This window comes from Suncus etruscus, chromosome 3, assembly GCF_024139225.1.
Source record: "Suncus etruscus isolate mSunEtr1 chromosome 3, mSunEtr1.pri.cur, whole genome shotgun sequence".
In the NCBI taxonomy this organism is placed as follows: domain Eukaryota; kingdom Metazoa; phylum Chordata; class Mammalia; order Eulipotyphla; family Soricidae; genus Suncus; species Suncus etruscus.
Genome location: NC_064850.1, coordinates 9,435,082 through 9,447,628, shown reverse-complemented (window position 1 = coordinate 9,447,628; position 12,547 = coordinate 9,435,082).

Below are 12,547 nucleotides of genomic sequence, written 5' to 3'. Positions count from 1 at the left end.
AAGAGATGAATAACTATTACATTGAAGGCACTTTTTATTGAAATTGCTAGTCTAGAAATAGAAATTACATTTCATAGTGTTGGATTGTGGTCTTTAAATTTTCAGCATCATGGAAAAATATGAAATAGCTACTAGATTTTTTAGGTGTGCTAACGAATACTGCAGGACCTAGAAGTTACAGAATTCACTCTATTTTTGGAATAATAATGCCTCATTTTTTGTATGGACAAGTTAACCTTTAATTTAAAACTTTATTTATTTATTTGATGTCTGTTGGGGGTACACATGATAGTGCTTACGGCTTACTCCTGGCTCTGTGCTCAGGGAGTGCCTGGTAGTGCTCATTGGACCATATAGGATGTCTGGGATCAAACCCGAGTCAGATACATGCAAGGCAAGTGTTCTACCTGCTGTATTATTGCTCTGGCCCCTTTTAAAACTGACCTCATTTCAGTATCTAATTTTGTGCTTTCACAACCCTATCAGATCAGTGAGAAAATTATGTTTCTTTTCAGATGAGAAAATCAAGGAAATAAGCATTAAAATTTCTTTCTGTTATAACAGAACTACTCAGAAGTCAGTTCAAAGTACCATGGCCTAACTTCTTTCCAAAAGAATAACCAGTAGCTGAATATGCCTACAAAGCAGTTTTTTTCAGGGGGGCATACTCAGAAAGTTCAGAGTTTACTATTCTTGGCTCTGTGCTTGGGGTTTAATCCTGGTGGGGCTCAGAGGATCATATGGGATGTCAGAGATTGAATTTGGGTCAGCTGTGTGCAAAGCAAGCACCCTACTCAGTGTGTTATTTCTCCAGTCCTGACTATAAAACACTTTTTTTGGGGGGGGGGGCACACCCGTTTGATGCTCAGGGGTTACTCCTGGCTAAGCGCTTAGAAATTACCCCTGGCTTGGAGGGACCATATGGGACACCAGGGGATCAAACTGCTGTCCTTCTTTGGCTAGTGCTTGCAAAGCAGACACCTTACCTCTAGCGCCACCTCGCCGGCCCCTAAAACACGTTTCTAATTGTGGTAAATTTGGACTCAGAGAAGCATATCTTATATATAACATTAGGAAGAAAGTCTAACAAAATAATATAAAACATTTCATTAGTACTGCTTATATTGGTTACATGTTGTCTATTAAAGCTAAGTAAAATATATAAAAAGCTAAGTAAAATATATTATTAAAATTGATTTTACCAAATTTTTAAAAAAATTTGGTTACTAGAAACTTTAAGATAGCTTATATTATATTTTTAATGTATGGAGATATCTAACAGTTCTCTACTAATCCATTTTAATTTTGTTTAGTGGTATTAATTTTACCACACATGGAAGTGCTCAGCTTTTTCTCCTGACTCTGTGCTTAGGGATCACTTTTCACAGTGCTCAGGAGAGTACATGCTGTCCCCAAGGATGCTGAGGTCAACTGCATGCAAGGCAAGTGCTTTGCTTGTCCCAAGTACCCCCTCTCTAGAGCCTTCTTTGACCAATTTAGAATATTAATATATTTATATATATTATTTATATGTCCACATTCAGTGATTGGGGGCATTCTGGGATTGCTCCTTTTAATACTCAGCCTGGCAATGCGGGCATAACAGCTTAATGCCTGTTTCATCTAAGCCAGAGGGCCGTCAAAGGGCCACTACACTGGCAGTTCTTGGGGTGGACAGCCATAATTATATTCTCTCTTTAAAGCCAAATGCTGGATTTTAATTTTTTGTTTGTTTGTGTTCTGGGCCACAAAATATTGGTGGCATTTAGGTTACTCCTGGCTCTATAACTCCTAAATTACTTTTGGCAGGCTAGGGGGACCATATAGGATGCTGGAAATCTAACCCTGGTTGGCCATGTGCAAGACAAACGCCCTTCCAGCTGTGCTATCACTTTGGCCCTGGATTTTAATTTAACTACCATTAAATATATATAGGTAATTGAATAAAATATATATAATATAATATATATATTTTATTCAATTTTTATTTTGGATTACATCCAGTGGCACTCAGGGGTTACTCCTGGCTCTGTGCTAAGAAATCGGCCCTGGCAGGCACGGAGGACCATTTGGAATGCCAGGAATTGAACCACCATCTGTCCTGTGTTTGTCGTGTGCAAGGTAAACGTCTTATCATTGTGCTATGGCTCCAGCCCCTATTTTATTCAATTTTATGAAAATTTGTTGAATGCCTTTGTCATGGAAGGAATTGTGGACAATAGAAAGATGAAAAAGACAAATTTCATCTTGTCTACTTTCTCTTTTTTGTGGGGGGGTCACACCCGGCAGTGCTCAGAGGTTACTCCTGGCTCTCTGCTCAGAAATCGCCCCTCGCAGGCACAGGGGACCATATGGGATGTCGGGATTTGAACCACCGTCCTTCTGTAAGAAAGGCAAATAATTGCCTTATCTTCATGCTATCTCTCTGGCCCCATCTTGTCTATTTTCTTTTTTTTCTCTTGTCTACTTTCAATTTTTTATTTTTATTTATATTATAGTCTGAGACAATAACACAAGTACTAATCTTTAGGAGTAGAGTGCAGTCTACCAGCACAGAACAGAGACTACTGGCAGGTGGGATCTGGCAAAGAAAGAATTTGAGCCTCTTAAGAATGTAAATGGTATCAAAATGGGTGTTTTTCTGTAGGGATGTCAGGAGGAAATATAGGCAAGGAGTTGATTGAGAGATTCTGAATGTCTGAGCCAGAAAGTGATGACAGAATTGTAGTTTAGTACCAGTGTTTTAGCAGTGCTTTGTGGGAAATGATTGGAACTAAAAAGAAATTGGTATGTGACAGGCCTACACTAACAGGACCACAAGGGGGAGATGTATCGCTTTCCACCTTATAGCTAACGGTGAGTAGGTATACTTAAAAAATGTGTTTTGGGGGCTGGAGAGATAGCATGGAGGTAAGGCGCTTGCCTTGCTTGCAGAAGGACGGTGGTTTGAATCCCGACATCCCATATGGTCCCCCGAGCCTGCCAGGAGTGATTTCTGAGCATAGAGCCAGGTGTAACCCCTGAGTGCTGCCAGGTGTGACCCAAAAACTAAAAAAAAAAAAAAGTGTTTTCATCATGAACTAATTTTATGTTCTGAGGACCTCTATATACAAATATATTTGTACCTTTTGTACCTTTCCAGAATAATATGGTCTACCTTGCCAGAATGAGGGAAGAAATGATGGAGTTATCTTTTTTCTAAGTACAACAATTTCAGAGCTATTCCACCCAGTGAGGCTCTCCATTCAAATCTCCCCACATTCAGGAAGAGAGACCACAAGGTTAGATGGAGGAAGAGAAGAAAAGGACCAGAAATGATGATGTGATTATGGCAAGAAAGAAAGGTGTCTTTGAAGGTAATCGGCAGAAAAAGGAAAACAGGGGCTACAGAACAGATTGGCTCCTGAAGGAAACAGATGGTATGTAAATAATCAAGATATGTTTTAAAAACTATGCTCTATTATAGTTAATTACTTAAAATAAAATTCACAGGAACCATTGAAGGACTACTTCTCAATATAGTTTTGTCTGGAATAATAGCCAGTCCATAGGACTCTTATAAACTTTGTTATAAAATATCATAGCAAATATTGCTATGCATTGGAATTTATGCATGAGAATTTCTCTTGCCAAAAGGAATTCCTTTGGAAAACTGGTTTTGGTGGGCCTCCTGGGCAGTATTGGGACGTAGATTTCTCTCTTGGTGATACTCTGCCCAATACAGAAGACTTAAAAATTTTGGAGTTGGGGGCCAGTGATGCTTTTGTGTTCTGGTGGCAGTTCTGGGAGTCTCTAGTAGGATCACATCCCTAGGTACTCAGAGGCTACTGGGCCTCACTTGATGCTATTTTTCAAAGGAATCTCATTTTGGTATCCGGGAGTCATCTTTCTAGGCTCTGATCTGGGGGACTTTAAATGTAACAAGAGTTCAACTTCTTGAACAATGAGTTCAATTCTATTTTTGTGCTAAGCTGAGCTATACCTGGAACAAGATGAAAGTTTCCCCTCAAGACTGCAATTTGAATTTTCTTTTAAACCCTCCTATCTAGGGGAGGCACTACAGGTCAACGATAGACCACTTGCCTGATGTGTATAAGGCTCTGGGTTCCATCCCTGGAGTTGAAAATAAATACAACTCTCCCTACGTGCACACACACACACACACACACACACACACACACACACACACACACGCACACTGAGTTTCTGGAAGAATGCTGAGCACTCCCAACTACTAAATGCAGGGAACCCTGAGTTGCCAGGAAATCAGACACAGGGCTCTTACATACAAGGCATGTGCTCCAGCCCTTTGAGCACATAAAAAAGGCCCTATAAAAAAGGAAGTATTGACTTAGTATGGAGAAGGAAGATATAGAAGCTTCCATAAATATCTGGGAAATAAAATAGTGATTTAAGGATAACATGCAAGATTCTGGTCTAAACTGTATTTACTAATGGTAGAGTCGTAAGCAAATTAAATTTATTGGCTGGACTTCAAGTTTCTCATTATTTAAAATAATGACAATAATACAGTTATCTGCCTCACAGGATTTCTTCATAAAATGCTACAAAAATGTTTTACGCATATAGGTATATACATAAAGGTTCAGGGGTGTTAAAGATAATGCTGGCTTGAGCTGGTAGAAGGGAGAAACAATAAATTGGGAAAAGGGACTTGGGAGTGACTAGCTGGCTCCATATGTGATATTCTGGGGTCACTAAATTGAATAATGTGAATAATGAGAGAGAGAGAGAGAGAGAGAGAGAGAGAGAGAGAGAGAGAGAGAGAGAGAGAGAGAGAGAGAGAGAGAGGAGAGAGAGAGAGAGAGAGAGAGAGAGAGGAGAGAGAGGGGAGAGAGAGAGAGAGAGAGAGAGAGAGAGAGAGAGAGAGAGAGAGAGAGAGAGAGAGAGAGAGAGAGAGAGGAGCCCAGTTTCCCAGGAAACAGTTGCAAAGTTCCCCCAAAGCTACCAGAAGAATTCTGTTTCTGTGTTTCTATTGGTCCTCTCCAATTAGAGTCATAGTCCAATTTCCAGTTCTTTTTATTTCTTTCTCTTGACAAAAATTATTTGAGTGGGCCATAAGTAGCACAGCAGGTATGAGGAGTTTGCCTTGCATTCAGCTGTCCAGAGTTTGATTTCCAGAACCCCACATGGTATCCATAAGCCTCTGTAGGAGTAATCTTGGAGTGCAGAGTCAAGAATAAGCCCCAAGAATAACTGGGTATTGCCCAAATCCCACCTGGCCACATTCTACTCTCCAAAATAAAAGAGAGAAAAAAATTTGTTTTTTAAATTATTTTTGAGAACTCATGAGAAAGTGCAGACCAAGGTCTAAGAAATGAAGTCTATTATTCAATAACTATCAAAGATATGGCCAAGAAAATAACAAAAACGATCCTAAGTCTCATCACATCATTGCTGCTTTAAAAGTTCCATGATGCGAGGCCCGGAGAGATAGCACAGCGGCGTTTGCCTTGCAAGCAGCCGATCCAGGACCAAAGGTGGTTGGTTCGAATCCCGGTGTCCCATATGGTCCCCCGTGCCGCCAGGAGCTATTTCTGAGCAGACAGCCAGGAGTAACCCCTGAGCACCGCCGGGTGTGGCCCAAAAACCAAAAACCAAAAAAAAAAAAAAAAAAAAAAAACCCTCAAACCTTTGGGCCTGGAGAGATAGCACAGCGGCGTTTGCCTTGCAAGCAGCAGATCCAGAACCTAAGGTGGTTGGTTCGAATCCCGGTGTCCCATATGGTCCCCCGTGCCTGCCAGGAGCTATTTCTGAGCAGATAGCCAGGAGTAACCCCTGAGCACCGCCGGATGTGGCCCCCCAAAAAAACAAAAACAAAAACAAACAAAAGTTCCATGATGCCCTATTGCCATGAGGGTAAAACCATTTGAAACGTTTTAATATTTGGCCTCAATCTGCCCTGGTACTACTCATCTCTCCTTCTGCCCTTGCCTTCGCATGGCACATTTCCTGTCCATGGTCTTATCAAATTTCTCATGGCTTTCTCCACTCCAATTTTTTTTGGGGGGCCACACCCGGGAGCGCTCAGGGGTTCCTCCTGGCTCCATGCTCAGAAATCGCCCCTGGCAGGCACGGGAGACCATATGGGATGCCCGGATTCGAACCACCACCGTCCTTCTGCATGAAAGGCAAACGCCTTACCTCCATGCTATCTCTCTGGCCCCAATCCACTCCAAATTTTTCCTAAGTCTTCCGTTTAGATTGTGTGTGTGTGTGTGTGTGTGTGTGTGTGTGTGTGTTCCCTCATTTTAAATGAAAACTTCTCTCCCTGAGATAGCTTACTCATCATCTCTTCTACAAAGACCAAGTATTCGTTTCCCATTCAAAGCTCCTGCAACAAGACTTCAGTCTTTCCCCTATTCTGGTGACTTTTAAATTTTTATATAACTTTTTTTTATATTAAACACCCTACTTTATAGAGTTACTCATAATAGTTATTTCTGGCATTTGATGTTCCAACACCAATCCCACCAATAGTCATCATGTTCCTACAAATTCCTTGAGAATTATGTTTATTTCCCAGAATTTTTCATTACACCTAACGCTGTGGGCCCTCAGTAGTGTTTTACAATTGATTCCAATAATTGAGCATATCATGTTACTCCTATATTCCAAATCCAACTTCACAAGCAATACCTCTGCATACAAATAGTTTCACTTTACCGAGAACAGTTCATTTCTTTCAAAGGTTTGAAAATGTGAGAGAAAGGCAAAACAAAATAAGCTAGGAGAAAACGTCTTGATTGAAAAAAAAATATTTTAAGTGCAATATCCTTCTTCAAAGCTCACCAAGAATTCATTGCTAAGTCATGTTTTCCTGCTATGCCCACTGAGAGGAATATTAAGCTGAAGGCATGGATGACTCAACAAGAACATCATGCCCTAATATTGTTCAATTTAACACCTCATTTCTTTCTAAGAAATGATCTGTAAACTTAGAGTTCAGTTTGTCACCTTATTCCTGGAGAGTTAGCAACACCTTCCTGACTTCAATTAGTTTTACACACTACATTCTCTCTTCCTTTTATAGACAATTGGATCCATAATGGTTTGCTGATTTGGGTTGGAAAAGGAGGGTGCCTTTTCTACCAGGTTGGGTTTTTGTTTTTAGTTCTTAGTCATCATTAATTAAATTATTAATTCAGTAATGAGACATCAATATCAGTGAGTCATTTCAAAATTTGAAATAGTGCACAAAATACACATCTACCCAGAAGAAGTAATATGGTATTAGGATCAATAATTCACAGATTTTATTATATATACAGTTTGCTCTCTGTCTGTAGTCAAGTAATTTATAATCTGGGGACAGTGCAGGAAGAAAAAAAAATCAATGACAATATATGTAACAACTATTACCGGAAAGCTCTGCCTAGGAGATGTAGGAAGAGGAAAGAGAGTGTGTCAACAAAGAATTTTCAAAAGAGCAGATACTCAGCCTACTTTAAAAATTAAGGAGTACATTAGGGAATATTGGTCAGGGAGTTCTCTGGTCAGGATGGACAATCTATACAAAAATACAAAGGCATTGGAGCACAGGGAGGGAGCATAGATCTGAGACATGACTACTGCCCTGGGAAAGACAAAATTTTGGCTCATAAATCAGCGGAGGCTAACTTTATCATTATGATTAACCCACTTCTGGTATAAGTTATCACATAATAAACTTCAAAATTTCCTAGACTTCTATCCTACATATGTGCACCATACTTTCCACCAAAGTGATAATAGAGAGATACATAGGTATGGATTCACGTCCCAGATCCACCATTTATAACTGTGACACATTGGGCTCATTTGGAAAATGGATGTTACACCTACTTCACAGAGTTGCTCTGAAAATTAGAGACAATTTACATATCACAGGTTCTGCTATATGCAACATATATTCCACACATGCTAATTTTGATGATGAAGATGAATCCAGAGAATCTAGAGAAGATAGGAAAACAAGTGCACTGTAATTAAAATACAACACTCAACTACTGCCTCAGAGAATTCCAGAAGTAAAAGAAATTACCTAATGTACTCCTATGCATCTAAGGAGATCATTGCTGAAGGGAACATTTGATTCTAAATATATTTGAAGAAAGATTGGGTGGGTTTGGAACAAATAGAACAGAACAAAACAAAATTAAACAAAACAAAAAGCAAAAGAGGAATAAGAAATTAAAGAGGCAGAATGATCGATAAAGGGGGGTAGGCAATATGTTTTCATGACACATTTGCCATTAGTTGCTTTTTCCTAGTTTAAATCCTTCAAAAGTCATCAGATGCCACAACGCTAATGGCCCAGCTTCATTGATTTTCCAATAAACTCTGCAGAGACACCTAACTGTCAAAAACTACAGATTTAGTGGCTGACATCTCTGGGTACTCTTTTGAGCTAGGTTGGGCCTCTTCCTCCTGCTCCTTTGTACTTCTAGAAGTTTGGGCAGCCATGCCCACAATCCACTGCATCTTCTATGGGTGCATATTGGCTCAGCCCCAAGATTCTTGAATTCCTGAACTGCATAGTTGCATGTGCAGCCAAGCAGCAACTCCATAGTTTTAATACTGACTCTAAGAGGAATACACCAAACTAGATGTGAAATTATCACAGAAGTCACATAGATCAACAAATAAAAACAGCAGAACAGTCAATTAGCAATGAACAGCTTAGTAAACCTTCAGACAATGACATAATGACCACACTGTGAGTTGACAATTTTTTTTTGTTTCAAACCATAATGCTTTTTTTTTTTTTATAATTTTTTTATTTTGAATTATGAGAACAAAAGATGCAAAGAAAGAGGATAAGGTAAAGTTACAGTGGAAGGACAATCACCCATAACATAATTATCAGAAGAAGTCCCCTTGCTGATATCTTAACTTTGAACTTTCACCAAAGAAAGTTAAGATAAATGAAACAGAATCCATGTGCAATTACTTTGTCCCTCAAGTCTCCAGATTGTAGCACATTATAATATTTCTTAATAGCACACAAGGCAATCTAAAGCCATCCAACTTACGTAACTCCTTAAACATTAGAGGCATAGTATTTTTTACATTTCCATGTACATGCATATTAGCTTAAGTTAACCTCAAATTTTAAGTGGGTGCGTTTTAAGGATTAGAGTCAAAGGAGCACAGTAAAAACGGTGTTAGAGTGGCAATTGTTGTTTGCATAGGCCCACCAAAATATGAGAGGCATGGAAAGGAATAACCTTGGCCTAAATACAAAGAGATCCTACCCCTGAAGTTTCCTGGCATAAGACCAGCTCTAGGCCTCAGGAAAGTTATCGTTCGATCCAAGACTTTGTCTGTACTGCCAACACACTTTTCACACAGTCTCTGTTGTTGGTCTCATGTTTCTGTATTAAAGATTCTGGAATCTGCATGTCCTACATTGAAGTCATGATGTGGAGTGCCTTCTCGTTTCACCTCACCATGAAAGGGCAATGCAGGGAGCCCTTTCCTGTAAGCAGGTTGTTGTTGTTAAGTCTTCTCAGTGTTAAGGGAAGTCTCTTTTGAGCAGGACGATGTCTGAGCAGTGGTAGGGTCTTCCGTGGTAGAGGATTGCTTCCAGGTGATGTTATAGACAAACCTCACAATTAAGGGGCAATACAGCAAGCCCTGTCCAGTAAGCAGGTCTTTGTTCTTGTTGTCTTCTCAGTGTTAAGGGGTGTTTCTTTTGAGTAGATGTCAGAGCAGCTGTAGGGTCTTTCCTGGTACAGGAATGCCACCAGGTGATGTTATATACAACCTTGGATGTTTTGTAAATGTCTTCTGTAGATCAAGGGGTGAATGGAGAATGTCCATTCTTCTGAGGCCTGTGCCAGGTCTTTATGTCAATGTTCAGGGTGTAAGGTCTCATTGCACTACAAGATTTTTATTAGATAAGAACTTATTGGTATGTATAGTATTTTCCCATGTTAGTGTGCCTACGCAAACAAGATATAAAGCCACGTGGTGCTATCAGATATATGGGGGCATTAGAACATTTCCAACAAGACCCATGACTTGGTTCAAACATAAGTATTAAACTGAGGGATTCTTTCACACCAAATTCCATATTGAGCAGTTCACAAAGAGAAGATAAAAAACATGGGGGGTGGATCATCACTGTATAAGAAAGTATTTAGCAAAAGTTATAGCCGTCAAAGAAAACACCCATAAAATGTTGAAAAGATATGTGTCCTTTTTATGCCTTTTAAAATAGTTGGGTGGGTGTTAACTCTAGGGCACCACTTTGGTCTGTGACTTAGGACTCAACAGTACTTAAGTTAGAAAGGGTATAAAAGGAGTAATGATGATAGGAGTTAAAGAAGTTAAAGAGAAATATGAACTTATGAAGGGGTATGCAAAAGGGCAGAGTAAAAAATAGACATTCTGCATACATAAAAACATAATTCAATGATAGTGAGTACTATTAAAGTTTCTTGTGAGAGTACTATTACAGTTTCTTGTGAGAGTACTATTACAGTTTCTTGTGAGAGTACTATTAATGTTTCTTGTGAGAGTACTATTAATGTTTCTTGTGAGAGTACTATTAATGTTTCTTGTGAGAGTACTATTAATGTTTCTTGTGAGAGTACTATTACAGTTTCTTGTGAGAGTACTATTAATGTTTCTTGTGAGAGTACTATTAATGTTTCTTGTGAGAGTACTATTAATGTTTCTTGTGAGAGTACTATTAATGTTTCTTGTGCGCGCGGGGGTGATAGCCCCCGCGCGATTTTGAAAATGTAGATTGGACAGAGATTACCAGTGCCAGCCAAACCTCCTCCTGCTAGACTCCCGGCTCCCAGGAAGGAGAGATCCTTCAAGAAGCTGGGAGACCAGAAGCTCAGAGCTCCACCCGGACCCTCCCTAAGGAGCCGCATGGATGGTGGGGGAAGGCCTAGGGTACCTTCAAGCTCCACCAAGGGACCCAACTCACCGGCTTGCCCAGGCGTGTGGCCCGGGGAAGCCCTGGAGATCTGGAGCAAGGCGGCAGAGGGGTGCTGGGGTTACCCAAGTCCCGCACCCCCCCTAGGCCTGGCCAAGCAGGCCTCCGGCATGGCGGGGGCCTGCCAAACCTCCTCCTGCTAGACTCCCGGCTCCCAGGAAGGAGTTGACAATTTTTACACATTTTCTGTAAATAAATATTTTATATTGATATATGGAAATATAAACTATACAATACCATCTCTTAAATATTAATATTAAATATCTAAGAAATATTAATTAAATTATTCATGCATGCCAGGGGCAGGCTTGAGGAAAAGTGGTAAATTGGGATAAGGGTGGAGGGAATGTTGATGGGATTGGTGATGAAACATTGAATGCCTAGATAACTATTTTGGTCTACTCTGTAGATCAGGGTGTTTAAAATAAAGAAATTTATATAAAAACTTAAAAGTCACCAGAGAAGGTGTTTTTATTTAAAAAAAAAAAGAAGCAAATTAAAGGTTTGAGAACTTTGAAGAAGTCATAGATCTACAATCCCAGAAAAGCAAAATATTAAAAGATTCTCGGTAGAAAGATTCTCAGACGTGCAACTTGGGGAACGTTTACAAGTTCTCTTCTCTGAGATACTTCCCCTTACACTCCCAATAGTTAGTGAATCTCTAGTGATGTTGTTTGTTAAGATTGATGATGTCAGAAGGGGCTAGTTCACACAAACAAAAATGTTACCCCTAAGGTTTACAGTTGAAATCTCTTCGAGTACCAACATTTTAGAGTACTTCTCAAACACAAACATCATTATGTGACTCTGCTAAAACTAAGCAGACAAGTACTTTTGGTCAATCTTTGCTTAGTATTTGCTTGGCATTGCTCAAGGATCATGCCTGATGGTGTTGGAGGAATGCAAGGGATGGTGGGGATGGAGTCCGGGCTGGCTGTGTACAAGGCCCTACTTGCTGTGCTATTATTCTGGCTCTAAATAGGAGTTTTTTTTTTTTTTTTATCAGACCCAAACTATTAACGGTTGCAACAAAAAAGGTTTCCTTCTGGGATTCTAGATATATATTCAAACACTTATTTAATTTTGACTTGATGTGATTTGATAGCATTGACAGATGAGTCTGTCTTGATTCTTTTTACTCCATATATATTTAGTTTTCAGTTTATTTTTGGAGCATAAACTATCTTGACCGCCTGATGTCTTTCTCTGTACTCAGGCTCTCCCTTTCCCCCCTCTTTTTATAGGTGAGCAGTGAAAATTATAAACTGGGGCCAGATGTTAATTAAGCAAAATAAGTCAAGTAAATCAAAACCTCCCAAAATTTGATTTTAGACTACTGAGTCTCAGCTGTGCTTTCTTAGATGTGAGTTATGTAAGTCTTCCTATTAGTTCAGTACATTCATTTTTATTTATTTATTTATTTATTTAAATTGCTTTATTTAAGCACCTTGGTTACAAAATTATTCATTATTGAGTTTAAGACATACAATGCACAACATCCTTCCCCAGTTCTCCCTTCCCATACCATCACCAATGTCTCCTGGTTCCCTCTACTCTCCCACCCCTGCCTTGCTCTTGGGTGGGCAAATTACT